Below are 15693 nucleotides of genomic sequence, written 5' to 3' on the forward strand. Positions count from 1 at the left end.
GTGGAAGGAAAAATCTAGGCCTCTGGAAGTACAAAGCAAAAATAAGTGCTGCTAATATATCTGGGCAGTTTATAAGTTAATTATGCAGACTACTCATTTCCCCCCAGCAAGCTGGGTACTCATTTTACCAGTAAACCTTGAGCTGGCAACCTGGAATTGAACCCCAGATCGTGAGCACAGTTTTGGCTGCAGTACAGCAGTTAAACCACTGCGCCAACAAGACTCATATTATAAATAACTTGTGTTATACTTGTTGGGCAGCCATGTGTTCTTGGAACTCCCAAAGTGGAAAGGAACCAGTCCACTATAGCTTAAAACAAGCAGTGGAAGTTGCTTATCCCCACCTTATCTATCCTCACCTACCCGGGTTGCCCTAATGGATCAGTCAAACTAAATCATGAGAAACAAATGAAAGGAGAGATAAGTTAGACAGAAAATATTTACTTATTGAGATTATTTATATTCATTGTAATATTCTGCTTCTGTGCTTCCTCTTATCCTCTTGTTGTTCTTGTTTCATCCCATTCTGTGTGGCAATTACGACATGTACTTGCCACTGGTCTTTTCGATTTTATCACTTGCGACATTTCCGAACAGTGCTGGTTGCTGGAGCTTTTGTGTCAGTCACAATTAACTACTCCTTTCCAGTTTCTTGTTTGCTAGTAGGTGTAGACAAGCCTCTGTCTGTCAAGATATTGCTGGGTGTGATAGGTGAAGAGCTACAGTAGCCTGACAGAATTATCACTAAGTCGTTTTCCTCTCCTTAAGACTGAAGTCCTCCTGTCTCCTCAGGAGACGGAGATACTTTATGTTCCTGGGATTGTTTACTTGATTAAAATGACAACCCTGGGAGGAGCAGGCAATTCTCACCTTACTTCAACTAAAGGACTTGATAATCTCTCTGGTTCTGGGACTGTGTACTAGTGGCTGTTTTAACAGGGAGCTAATAGGCTTTTTTTTCAACACCACTGCCAACATTATTTACATTTCCCGTTTCTTAGACTCTAAGGTCATGTGGTGTCCAACCTTGGCTATACCATTGGCTGAGATATCATGAAATGGGTATTCACATACAGGAAACTCCAACTGAAACATTCTCTAATTTGTTGTAAGTCAGTATCCTGTCTGATATCAGTGCACACATATCTCCTCATTTGGAAACTACTTGTACTTCTACACCAGCTTTAACAGTTGGAGTTCCCTCTGTGTAAATACTGAGCATGATACAGGCCATAGTATTTTTTACTTTCATTTGTTGTTTCTTCCACATTTCTAATCTGTTTTACATTAAAACCACCTGACATCTGAAATACATTCATGTATTTGCAAGAAATATATGCAAGAAAGACATGAGCCACCTGGAGGGCAGGTAACTCTCCAGACCACTGTTGTTCCTTCATAAAGGGCCACTTTAAGCCCTAAGAAGTAGCTACATGATCCAGATTTCCACAGCTGTGACTTGATTGCCTTAGTGCAGAAGCATCAGTTACATTGAAATGTTCTCTCAGTGACAAACAAGAGAAAGATATGAACCAAGCCTGAAGAATATAAGAAGCTGCGATGAAGAGAAGAGTTTCAGAAGAGAGTTCTTGACTTATTACCATGGTGCAGAACTGCACACACTTCCAAAAATGTCTATCATTGGCATCTTTTTCTTGAGGCTACCATTTGATAAACCTCTGCTAGAAAAGACATCACAGAATTAATCACCTTTTGTGACTAATTCAGATATATATATATTTAAAAAGCTTTCTGTTTTGGAGAGTTGCCCACTGAAAGTACTTGCAGGTTCCTTGTAATAAAAACTCTTTTCCCTACCCTGTAGTCTCTCTAAACTGGTTAGTATTATCAAGGGAGTCCTTGCCTGACAGAATGTAATTTAGGATCTATTAAATATGATTACTTGGCCTTGAAAATGATAGATACTGAACAGAATTATAAGATCACTTTACAAAGGAAAGGTTCCTCATATAGCCTTTCTTGTGGGCTTAAAATAAAGCCTGCTAAAACTCCCAAAGGAATTGTGGTACTTATGAGTTACCTTTATGAATAAAGGGAATGGTTTTCATACTGAAAACTGTAAAGGGGGGGGGGAGAAAAAGGTGATATAGCATGTATGTGGACAGCTCTGACATGTCTGAAAATTGAGTGGCATGTATGCCATATTTCACTTCCTTTAATTACACTGGGGATAGAGGAAGTTGCATTTAATTTCAAACTGAACCTTCATATTCTGCATTGGAAAACTAGTCCATAATGGTGTCCAAAAGTTTCTTCCATTTCTCACTGTATTTGATTTTGAGCCTCATTGTACCCGTGTGAGCCATTTGCTTGTTTCTTGGGTTATCCTGATGTTCTTTGGTTAGTACATAAATGATGTCATTGTTTTTCAAGGATACATTTATAGCAGATAATTAGACTCCAAAAACCATAGCTTTGACTATGCAGACTTTTGTTGGCAAGGTGATGTCTCTGCTTTTTGAGATGCTGTCAAGGTTTGTCCCAAGAAGCAGGCGTGTTTTAATTTCATGGCTGCTGTCACCATCTGCAGTGATCATGGAGCCCAGGAAAGTAAAATCTGTCACTGCCTCCATATCTTCCCCTTAGGGCCTAGCATGCTCTGGTCTGTGGGGTCACGAAGAATCGGACATGACTAAATGACAAAACAACAAGAACAAAGTGACTTTTCCAGATAGAGCTTGACAATTTTGCTTTGGAGAACACTCCTTTGTGACTTACACTGTTTGGGCACCCAAGTCTCTTCCCCAGTCCCTGCACTTATCTCATCAATGGCTAGCTCAGATCTAGGGAAAGTTTATTTCTGGATCACAAATTTCAGAATCCCTGATTAAGACAGCGGAAAGAGTCTGGGATTTGGAGGCCCCTAAAGCAAATTTTCAGAGTTTTGGCTAACCTGCTTAATGATGCTTCTGTGGCCACCCTGGAACATATCTATCTATCTATCATTTAAATTCAATATATGTACCACTCCCTTTAGTGCCACAGCACTACTCTGGGCGATTCACATAAAATACGCAATTAAATAGTTAATATGATAAAACCATGAACAATCTAACAATTTAAGAACAGAGGGCACCAGAGCATTAATAAAACTGTATAAAACAGAAAACAACAACAAAGGTACAGATAACTGAATAGAAATGTAAGAGTGCCTCAACTTAATTAGGGTTGGAATGGATACGTCTTCAATTGCCTCTTAAATGACACCAAGGAGGAGGCGAGGTGAAGCTTCTCCAGGAGCTGATTCCACAAAGATGGACCCACAGCAAAGAAGGCCCTACCTCTCGTTGAAGATATATGGCCCTCCCTTGGGGTGGCTACCCAGAAGAGCCTTGTCTATGATGACCTGGTGGGTTAGGCAGTTGACCTTGGGACAAGATGCTCTGGTAAGTAATGTGGGCCCAAACTATGGAGGGCTTTGTACATGAGAGTCAAAACCTTCAACCTGATCAATAGGTAACAAGTGGAGCTGAGCCAGAACTGGGCTGATGTGATTATATCTGCTTGCACCAGCCACCAGTCTGGCTGCTACCTTCTGGACCTGCTGGAAACTCTGGACCAGCCTCAGGGTAAGCCATCATAGAGAAAACATTGCAGTAATTGATCTGGGAAGTGACCAGTGGCCCTGAGGGAGCTATCGTCCAGGTAGGAGTGGAGTTGGACAATCAGCCTAAGATGGTTAAAATCCAATCTGGTCACGGCTGCAATCTGGGTATCCCAAGAAAGAGCAGTGGCCAGAAGCAGGCCCAAATTCCGAACTTCATCTCTAAGCAGGAGGGCAATGCCATCCAGTCTAAGAACTGCCCCCTTTACTTTTTGATGGACCCTACCACCTGGATCACAACTGGAACATCTTTTAACCCAAGCACTAACCCCAAACAAGCAGCTTTTAAACTAAATTTTACATTCTCCCAGCTCTCTAACTGCTTGGACTAGCGAAAAAAAACAGACAAGCAGCCTCTCCACTAACTGAAAGTTTGAATTTCCCACTTTCCCTGCCTTCCCCGCATATTAGGTAGGTTAATATCTGTGCACTGGAGGATTGTGGGAGGAACACCCAGCCCCTGATGGGGTCCTGCAGGGCACCCCAAAACACTGAGGACCTCTCTTGGCCTATGGCAGGACTGGGGCTGTGCAGCCCTGTTCTGAGTGGGAGGTGCAGTGGGGGGGTCACCATGCCTTGAGGGGGCAGGGCACAGAAGGGGGCAGGAGGTGCAGGGGCCACTCCAACTCATGCCTGGCAGGGGAGATACCATGATCATGAAAGTGGTTTTCTCAGGGTAAGGCTCATACATTGCACTTTGGGTGTTCTGATCCCTGTGATTTCCCCAAATGTGGGAAAATCAACTGCCTAATTTGTGGTAGTGGGGGACTGCATTTGTGGTTTCCCCTGGTCTTTCTAGAATCACTCTTCTCCCTTTGGTCCTTGGCTGTTTTCACTACCCTCTGCCATTTAAATTTGCTGCCATAGGCCTGTAGGCCATGCTGGTTTTCCAGGTGGGCTCCAGGAGGCAGAAGCCTCCCACTGCCTGCTGAGAGGCCTCTGAACTGGCCACCCAGAAGCCTCCCACCGCTGTTGCCAGTTCAGAGGCCTCCCAGTACAGCGGTGGGAGGCTTCTGGGTGGCCAGTTCAGAGGCCTCCCAGCAGGCAGTGGGAGGCTTCTGGGTGGTGGTGGCTGAACCCTTTTTTTACAGTAGTCGCTCCATAAGATGCACATACTTTCTCCCCTACTTTTGGGGGGGGGACTGCATCATATGGAGCAAAAATTTTTATTATTGTTGTTGTGCTTATACATTCACCCTGGGAACCTCTGGTTACTTATGATACCTAAAACTAATTGCCTTGCCAAATGCTCAGAGGGCAACCAGAAAATTTGTTTGGAACAGAATGCTTAAATATTTTCCAAGCTAACTGACTTACCCTTGTTTTCCCAGGACCTTTTCCTCATTGTGTTATATTTTCTTAATTACCCACAAATACAACAAATGCTGCTGAAGCCTGCTTAAGGGGGGATACAGAGGCCTCCTCAGGTGTTTAAACATTTTCCCCAACCCCTTTGCCTAATTGTTTTGTCTTATCTCAATTACCCACAAATACAGTGGTGCCTCACATTATGACGTTAATTCGTTCCAGCAAAATCGCTGTAGAATGAAAACGTCGTAATGCGAAAATAAAAAGCCCATTGAAACACATTGAAACCCCTTCAATGCGTTCCAATGGGCTGGAAACTCACGGTCCAGTGAAGATCCTCCATAGGGCGGCCATTTTCTGTGCCTGTGCAGTGAGGAATCTGTCCCAGAAAACAGCGGGGAGCCATTTTGTTTACCTGGTAGCCATTTTGTAACTGCCGATCAGCTGTTCTCAAATAATCATTTTGCGAAGAATCGGTTCCCGAAGCAGGGAACCGATCATCGCAAAGCGAAAAAACCCCATTCAGACCATCGTTTTGCGAGCGTAATTGCAATCACAAAAAGATCGTCGCAATGCGGTTTTGTCATAATGTGGGGCAATCGTAAAGCGAGGCACCACTGTACAACAAATGCTGCTGAAGCCTGCTTAAGGGGGGATACACAGGCCTTTTATAAATACAGGCCCAGGCTGTATGTAGCAGCAGTGTGGAACCAGATATAATGAAATATCATACTTTCAAAAGTATTATTTTTATTCAAATTTTATAGGCTTTACAGAGAAACGTTTTATAATGATAGCCTTTAAGCCCAGTTAACACATTCTCTAGAAAACTCTGATCTGATTTTCTCAGTAACTTTTTAAAAAATAATAGGTATTATTAGGATTTGTTACATTTTTTAAAAGCTCAGACATATAACCCACAGTTCTCCTAGTGATGTAGACAACATGATGCTCGTAAGCAACCAATGAACATTAAAAGCAGTCTTAAAACAGATTTTTCCACATAACATTTGCAGCATTCTTGAAAGGCTGTGTGCATTCCAGGACAGACAGACGTTTCCCTCTTGACCTCTTGATTTCTAGGCGGCATCCCATGCATGCTTGTTTCATATAGCCAGTCAGACAGTGTTTCACACCCTACCCCCTGGATCACAACTTCTGTCTTGTCTGGGTTCAGTTTAAGCTTTTCAACTAGTTCTGGGCATCTAATAGAGAATGTATTTCCAAAAGGTGTTGCAACAAGGAAACTAACTGTGCTTTATGAGCCAGAACACAAACTTGGCTGTTGATAACAAATTAATCCTGCATACATATGAAAGCAAAATACAGTCATACTTTTCGTTGTTTCCAAGTCCTTATGGTTGTGGTATCTCTTTGATGTATCTAAATCAGAACAGGGCCAGGAAGTCTCAGAGACAGGGCATAGTTATTTGGTTAGTGTTTTTAAAACAGAGTTCTTGCCTGTAGCACATAATACATTTGCTGATACAGTAGTTTGAAAATTAAGAAAGTCAAAATTCTTTGTGACTTCTAAATGGATTACAGTACCTGCTTCCTGATTTCAGCTACTATAGTTTGTATTCAGTTTTTTGGCTCGCCAAGAACATTGTTCCTGGCTTTGTGTTGCCTAACCTGCCATAGACCCCCTTCAATACCCTACCCTGGCTAGTGTGTGTGTTGCCATGTACAGATTCAGGTTTCTGAAGAAAAACACAATAGCTATTCCTCAACCAAACAACTATCATAAACAGTGTAAAAGATATTCATCCACGGCAATCCAATGGTTGTCTTATATTGCACATAAAGAAAAAAAAAATCAGAATTCAGCATGCCTTGAATGGTGGGGATTTTCTTATTGACCACTTTTATGTGGATGGTTGTATGATTGAGAAGGGTTGCAGAGTCTGTCTAGAATTCTTGGGCTTTTTTTTCATGGCTATGTCCTTTGTTATCATTCTGAGGATTGGAATCTTCTGGCAGGAAAAACACATTGGGCTCTTTACAATGCTACACAGGAAAGGGCAGCTGTCCTGAAAAGCAAGGGTTCTGAGTTCAGATCAATTTGGGAACATGAGTGGAGAGTTATGCTAAAAACAGACAAAGAGCTCAAAGAATTCCTTGCTTCAGCTGATTTTCCAGAGCCCTTAGAACCTAGGGACGCTCTCTTTGGGGGGGGGGGGTCGTATAAATGCAGTCTGTCTGTACTACAAGCCTAAAAGTGTAGAGCAGATTCATTACTATGATTTTACCAGCCTTTACCCCTGTGTCAACAAAACTAACAAAACTCTGGGTCACCCCGAAATCATTTTTGAGTCTGCATATTTTGGTTTCATAAAGGCTAAAGTCTATCCATCAAAAGGCCTCTTTTCCCCAGTGCTACCCTCCAGGGTCGGCAGAAAACTCATGTTTGCGCGGTGTGCTGCTTGTGCAGAAGGCCATCAGCTAGACCCATGTCAGCATTCTGATGAGGAGAGAGCCTTGCTGAGGACATGGTGTACTATCGAGCTTAATGCAGCCATAGAGAAGGGCTACAGGGCTGTGAAAATCTATGAAGTGTGGCATTTTGAAAACAGATCAACAGGCCTCTTTTCAGAATACATGGAGCTACACCTTTGCCACAAATAGGAAGCCTCAGGCTTTCCCGAGTGGTGTATCAGTGATGCAGATGAAAATATTGCTGATTATTACAACAAAGAAGGAGTGCATCTATGGAAAGAAAAGATTGCTGTAAATCCAGCAAAGAGGCAGATTGCCAAATTGTTTTTAAACCCTCAATGGGGAAAATTTGGTCAGAGAACAAAACTGGTTAACACTCAGGAGGTGAGACATCTTGATGAATTTTTCAATCTCCTATTTTCAGAGGCTTACACAGTGTCAGTGTTTTAATTTCTTGAGGATGATGCAGTGTGTGTGTCCTGGAAACATGCTGTAGACAGAATACCACCAGGGGTAGAAAAAAAAATGAGTTCATAGCCTGCTTTACTGCAGCTTATGTATGCCTGGAGCTTTACCGGCAGCTGGACAAACTGCAGGATAGAGTTCTCTATCATGATATAGATTCTGTCTTTTTGTGCACCAGAAGGGGGAATGGAACTCGCCCTTAGGGGATTACTTGGGGAACCTCACAAGTAAAGTCCCGGCAGGACTGTATATCACTGAGTTTGTTTATTCTGGCCCTAAATCATATGTGTATAAGCTTTTGAACAACACTGCATGCCTGAAGGTCAAAGGAATCACACTGAATTTTGCTAATTGTGAAAAAATTAATTTTGATAATCTCAAAGACCTGATTTTTATGCATGTTTCAGACAAGCAAGACAGCTCACCCCCTGAAATACTTGTGCAGCAACCAGTGATTGTTAGGAATAAATGACAGTGGCCGATCCGCACAAAGCTGTTAAGAAAAACTCTTATGACAAAAGAGTGATTATGGAAGATTTTAAAACCCTTATGGCTACTGAAATGAATACGAGGTGGGGCTATTCTTTTCCAGCGATTCTAGCAGGGCTTAGCGGCTGTGGAAAAACTTTTTTATATTAAAACATGTTAGACAACGTTCACAGTGTATTTTCTGATATGCCTGAAATACGTTTTGTAGAAGGATTGCCGGATAAATTTGATAATGATGCTCTGTTTCCCACCACTAAAACAAACTTCTTGATTTTAGACAATTTGATGCTGTGTGCCTCTGATAATAAGGAAGTGGAAAAGTTATTTACACAATATATGCATCACAGAAACGTGAGTGTTATTACTCAGAATGTTTTCTGCAAGGGGAAAAGTGCCCGCAGCATTAGTCTAAATGCCAAGTATATGGTCCTATTTAAAAATCCCAGGGATAAACTGCAAATTGCCACTGTAGCCCACCAGATGTACCCACGAAATGTCCATTTCTTCATAGAGGCTTTTGCAGATGCTACAAGAGCCCCCCATGGTTATTTATTGGAGGATTTAAACACCAATACTCCTGAATCTTACAGACTGAGAACAGGGCTTTTCCCTCCTGACTGGCCAGTGGTCTATACTATGAAGAAGGCTGCTTCAGGCAACAAAAGATGGCTGCTTTGAGACCTTTTTCTTTATTGGGGTAGGTTCCTCTGCAAGGCAACATGTCTAAATGTATAAGGCGAAACCTCTCGCTTTTAAAACTCCTTATTAAGGCACCCCTGCACCAGAGAAAAGCCATTTTATGTGCTGCTTCGGATGATCTGATCACAGCCATTTCAGAAATTGCTCTGAACACTTTAAAAGGAAGCATTGCCCTAATGCCTCAACAGGTACATGTTTTAAAGAAAAAATGTACTCTGATTAAAAACTTGAGTAACAAGAGGGTCCCCCTGCAGCAAAAGAAGCACCTGGTGAAGCAGTCTGGAGGTTTCCTGGGCCCCTTATTGAGCTTTGGCATCCCTCTAATAACCAGTTTTTAGCTAATAAGTAATCGAATATGCTGAAAAGATGTATTTCACCCCCAGTGCTCACCTACAAGAGCTGAGAGGTGTGCCAGAAAACATCAGGACCACTATAGTGAGACGCCTGGACTCTGAGATGAGAGAAATTCTCTTAAGGTCAGACTTCTCAGAGTATGAAAAAGTCAAGTTTTACAACTGCATTCTACAGAGATTTTCATCACTGACCAAACAGGAGGATTTGGAAAGAACAATGCCTCCTCCCCCACAACGACCTGCATCTCTCCCTTCTCCTCCTCCTCAAGCACCCACTGTTATTCAAGAGGTGTTAGATAGTATCCCCAACCAGTACAAGAAAAAATGCAGATATTTTGCTAAGTAAATTAAGGCAACATCAAGATGTCTCTTCGTGAGATGGCAAAGGGACATTCCTGTATCAGGGAGTGCTCTTACCTGGCTCTAATATTCTGGATCTGGTCAGAGGGATCACCCAGTCTACTACTATTTATGATAACAGAAAACCCAAAGGCTGGGATGTTTTTCTGAAAGCTATAGTGGAACTAAATACACCCATGTCTATTGTCAGGAATTCAGCCACTAGAGAGCAATTAGAAGCCCTGAAATCATCTCCCCCTCCCCGTCCCCCTCTACCTGCAATGGGTGCTGTTGCCCGGCCCAAGAAACAATCCAAGAGACCAGAATGGCTGCATGTGGAAGAGCTTCCCACAACCCCAGTGAGACCAGTAGTCAAGAAGCCCAAATGGCACACTTTTTAAAATACATCAATAAAAACAAGACAGATAAAACATTTAAATTTGTCTTTATTTTATTTTATGTACAGCTTACATTTTATGTTTTACACTGGGGGCCACAGGCTTGAACATGGTGAAACGGAGTGCATGGTTGGGGAGACCTTTTAATTTTTCTGTCCTTATTTATTTATTTGATTTATTTATTTGATTTATTTATTTGATTTTTACCCCGCCCCTCTAGACCATGTCTACTCGGGGCGGCTTACAAAATAAAACAAAATAGTATAAAAATATATAAAATCATAAAATTACAAATTTCAATTTAAAACAATTAATTTAAAGAAAGGATTACCAAGATGGAATAGCCAAAAGAGAGAGAGAGAGAGAGAGAGAGAGAGAGAGAGAGAAAGACTTAAAAACCTCTTGACAACCTCTACAACCATGCAATCATTTTTGGAAGTATCTTCTGAATACAGCTTTAAAATCTGGTCAAATGATAGACCTTTTGTTCTGTTCTGCAAAAAGAACACACAGTGATAGCTGCAGGTCATTTCTGAAGGGTGTTGTGGCTGCCACTGCTGGAATATTATTTCTTTGTACTGGCACCATAAAAAAGTAGTAATGGTTTCAGGAATGCATGGGTTGTTTGGATCTACACCATTTGACCCCTTCACAGATCGCTGCCTTGTCATGGCGAAGGAGCTTGAGTAATTCAGAGAAGCTATGGGCTGTGCCATGCAGGGACACCCAAGACGGACAGGTCATAGTGGGGAGTTCTGACTAATTGCTATCCACCTGGAGCAGGAACTGGCAAGCCACTCCAGTATCTTTGCCAAGAGAACTCCATGAACAGAAATAAAAGGCTAAAAGATATGACATCATTAAGAACCTCTTAATGAGGGTGAAAGAAGAGAACACAAAAATGGCCTGAAGCTCAACATCACAAAAAGTAAGATCATGGCCCCATCACCTCCTGGCAAATAGAAGGGGAAGATATGGAGGCAGTGACAGATTTTACTTTCTTGGGCTCCATGGTCACTCCAGATGGGGACAGCAGCCACAAAATTAAAAGATCCCTGCTTCTTGGGAGGAAAGTGATGACAAACCTAGACAGCATCTTAAAAAGCAGAGAAATCACCTTGCCAACAAAGGTCCATATAGTCAAAGCTCCATAGTCAAATGTATGGAGGTGAGGGGACCATAAAGAAAGCTGACCGTTGGAGAATTGATGCTTTTGAATTGCGGTGCTGGAGGAGACTCTTGAGAGTTCCCTGGACTTCAAGAAGAACAATCCTCTCCATTCTGAAGGAAATCAACCCTGGAAGAACTGTGGTAATACATCCACATACCTGTAGGTATTATTAGCCGTGAAATACTGTACTTCCACATTTTTGTTTCTACTGTTCTGTTAAACCTCTCCACCACCCCTGCTTTGACCTCATTACTGGTGACAAAATGTTGTATTCCACATTTCTTGAATAAGAAACTGCTAACACACAACAGTATCAGGAGATGACCCGGGCACTGACATGATCACCCAAAACTCCCCCACTGCTTCAGAGCTCACTTTCCCCCGATATACCAGAAGGCTTTGGGGGATGAAGCTGGCAGAGAGATGGCTAGAGAGCAGGTGGAGGAGGGATCAGTCCATTTATAATATGGCTGTGAGGAAATCAGATGGATTATGTCGTACTTCTCCAGTCCCTTCTTGATTGGCATGAGGAAGAAGATTTATTTTGCTGTGCTCCAGACAGCTTCAAAGACGGACCAGGCAGAGCCTAAACACCGCATTCCATTCTTAATGTCTCGTTACCAGAAACTCTGTATGCCTGCGGATGATGGATCAGGCCTACAGATGCTGTAGAAGAGACTCAGTGATGATTACTTAGCTAGAAAATAGTTTTAGTTAGAAATAGCCGCCTTTTATTATTTTGGGGAGTTTGATTTCATATAAGCTAATTTAATTATTCTGAATAATTTGCTTGGTGGTTTTACATTGCTTTGAAGCTGCCTTTTTGAATTCTTGGTAAATAATTCTTGATAAATAATTTTTAATATTTTACCAAGGTGTGATCCTTGGGGGGAAAGGGCACTGAGTGTATATAGAAGGTGCCTGGTCAAATGGCTACGTTGCAAGGGTCCCTGGTCACCATTCTTCCACTTACCCCTCCTTGCCCTCTCTTGAGCCCAAGCTTGTTCCCTCTTCCATTTTTCTCTCCTCCCCCCCCCCCCCGAATATGAGGATTTCCATGGTATCTTTTCTATCCTCCTCCTGTCCACTTCTTCTCTGGGTACTGTCAACTTTTCCCAGTCCCCAGTCCAGGGTTTCTGTAGCTCTATAAAGTCCCACCTTTCTGGAAGGATCTTTTCCCCCTCCTTCTTACTCTCGGTTCAGCCAGACTCCTTCACCCTTTTCTCTCTTATTCCATCTTTATATCTTTACTCCTGAGTCTTCCCTTCCCTCTTCCCTGTCTTCTCTTTTCCCATCTTTTCTTTCATACTCTGACTTTCACCACTAATGTCTTTCTCTTCCCCGCTGATGTCTTCCAACTCTTGTTTGGAGGTCTAACCTTCCCTTTTCAATGATAGAGGGGACAGGCAGGAGGCGGGTTCCTCTCTCCCCTTTGCTTGCAGCGCCACATTTATTTTTGTCTTTGTTATATTTTCTTTTTCTTTTCTTTTTTCCTATTGTCCTCTTTAGCATGTACTTGTGGAGCCAATGTGTTTGACTCAGCATTGAGCTGAGCTTGGAATTTTGACTCTGAAATCAAAGAATGCTTGGAGTTCAGAGCAACCATGCCAAGAACCTTGCCTGAAAGAATGGGAACAGAAGTTCAGTTCAAACATGAACTGCCCCATGGATGAAGGAGAGCCTGGAAAAAAAACTTTTATACAGATCAGGTTTTGCATGGAAGGGAATAAGACTTTAGCCTTTGCATTTTAGCATCTGTATTCTTACTAGACAATTTCATAAATCTCCCAATAACTTTTAGAAACTGGTGCTCAAATGGTATGCAAAGCAACTGCATTGTCTCCTCTGCCATATATGAAGATGCCACCTCCTACTGAAATTTATTTTATTTATTTATTTATTTATTTGATTTATATCCCACCCATCTGGTATATTCTACCACTCTGGGTGGCTGAAATGTCAGATAAAGGAAAATATCCAGTGATATCTAGACTCCTTTCCTTTCTCTTACAACCAACAATTGGCTAAAAAGGAAAGCAACCAGGTTGCCTGCCTTCCTCCTTGAAGACAATGCTCAGCTAAAAATGTTTTGTGCTGTTCTCTAGCTATGCATTGGTTATGGGAAATATGGTTGATGGTGTAATTATGCTCTCTACCAGTTCTTCTGAGAATTCTGCTACTACTTGACTGAGCATCAATTCAAAGAGCTTTGCGGGAATCCAGATGTGGGTGGGAACAGTTTCTATCTTGCTTCCCTTGGTGCCACCTTGCCTTTGGTCTTTTTAACTAAGCTGTAGGCATTATTCTAGTACAGAAACAGGTTTTCACAAAGGCAGCATCTTGTCACAAAGACCCTCACTACAATGGTTATTCCTTTGAATGACTCTTGCTTTGGCAAAGCTGCTGTGAATGTGAGGAGGTAGAAAGTGCTATAGTGAAGACAAAAGGTCTTTTATTATTGCAGTCACACTTCCAGTGCAAATCTGTCATTGACATCCCCTATATAGCGGTTGTTTCATACAGTCTGCCTTAGAAGTACACAAAAATACATACACCACAAAAGAATATTTGTAATAATACAGGATGTGTCTAGTGGCATTTTCAGTGTTGTAGGATATTCTGAAAGTAAGACCACTCCGTGTAAAAATCAGGTCTGAAGTTTTGTGTTAACCATTTAAAGAGTATTGTGTTTATGCAAAAAATATAAGAAGACTGCATATAAAATCACTGCCACTGAAGAAAATGGTCACAGCCCCTTCCATTTTAATGCCCAGTTATATATGTGTTGACATATGTGTCTGATTCAAGTTACAGAAAGGCAAAGAACAGTGTTATATGGGGTAACCACGTGTCCTTCCTTACAGAAGATGCGACAATCTCTTTAAAAGGTTGCCACAGGACAGCTCTCTTTCTGAAGGTCTCTCCTATTTCAAGGACTGTCCAGTCAGAGTCAAATTTAAAGATAGAGAACCACTTGGAAGGAGATCGGGTACCTTGGAGCTGGCCATGACCATTAGTAGCTCCTGAACGGCTGACTCTTCAGGAACATAGGTTATCCTACACTCAGGTGAGACATGTCATAATTTGGTTTACATTATTAAAAAGTATTGATTTTCCATTTGCATGCACATACACAAACATATATAAGACAAGTTAGTGTCTTTTAAGTAGGGAGATGTTTGGGTGGCCATCCTTGTTCTATGTGTTCCACTGAAGGCAATCTTTTTATCCATTCACAGGACACAGTCAGGTGATCCTGACTCCTGTCAGGAAAGCAATAACAAACCTAGACAGCATCTTAAAAAGCAGAGACATCACCATGCCGACAAAGGTCCACATAGTCAAAGCTATATAGTTTTTCCAGTAGTGATGTACGGAAGTGAGAGCTGGACCATAAAGAAGGCTGACCGCAGAAGAATTGATGCTTTTGAATGGTGGTGCTGGAGGAAACTCTTGAAAGTCCCCTGGACTGCAAAGAAAACAAACCAGTCCATTTTGAAGGGAATCAACTCTGAGTGCTCACTGGAAGGATGGATCCTGAAGCTGAGGGTCCAATGCTTTGGCCATCTCATGAGAAGAGAAGACTCCCTGGAAAAGACCCTGATGTTGGGAAAGTGTGAAGGCAAGAGGAGAAGGGGACGACAGAGGATGAGATGGTTGGACAGGGTCATTGAAGCTACCAACATGAATTTGACCCAACTCTGGGAGGCAGAGGAAGACAGGAGGGCCTGGCGTGCTCTGTTCCACGGGGTCACGAAGAGCTGGACAGGACTAAATGACTAAACAACAAGAAGCCTCTTTCAGCAGCAAGTTTCCAGGTTTAGGAGCTGCCATGGCATATGCTTTGGTTGTGTGTTTATCAGATGATACTGCCTGTGAATTTCGCTGGATGGGCCATGGACTGATGAGACAAGGCAGTTATTGTTTCAAGACTGCGCTCTTTTTGTAAACATTGAATTCCTCTGTAGAGGTATTTAAGGCAATGAAGTGCACCTAGAATTGTCTGAATTTCGATGCAGTCTCATAGAACATGGAAACAGTACATTACAAGACCAATACAGCGAAAAAAAGAGGTCAAGCCAGGAAAAATTCTTGGCAGCCGAATCTTAGGGGCTATCAGCTGACAGGAGTAATTATAGATCCAAAATACCCTTGAATGTAGGAGTTCTTCTCTGTGTATATTACATTAGAAATTATTGAGGTGCTGAAGCAAAGCAAATGAAAATGTAGAATTATGTAAATTTCATCTAAACGACACACTTCAATTAACAAAAAGGACTGAAGCCCTCCTGGCAAATCAGCTCAGGTATGGATTTGAGGATCAAATGTTTTTCTTTTATTATTATTACTGGGTTTTATTAATATTATATAATAGCTGATGTTTCACACTTATTATTTGTGTTTTTATTC

The 15693-nt window shown here is 41.9% G+C and overlaps 1 long non-coding RNA gene and 1 other non-coding gene across 2 annotated transcripts in view; one reads left to right on the forward strand and one right to left on the reverse strand.

Moving 5' to 3' along the window:
• Window positions 1-15693, reverse strand: part of LOC110076867 (uncharacterized) — a 45888-nt gene that overhangs the window by 21006 nt on the left and 9189 nt on the right. The gene's annotated exons all lie outside the window — the stretch shown is intronic.
• Window positions 4251-4414, forward strand: LOC140703656 (U1 spliceosomal RNA). The gene has a single exon (XR_012082958.1). It is a non-coding gene; the product is annotated as a U1 spliceosomal RNA (small nuclear RNA).

This window comes from Pogona vitticeps, chromosome 1, assembly GCF_051106095.1.
Source record: "Pogona vitticeps strain Pit_001003342236 chromosome 1, PviZW2.1, whole genome shotgun sequence".
NCBI lineage: Eukaryota > Metazoa > Chordata > Lepidosauria > Squamata > Agamidae > Pogona > Pogona vitticeps.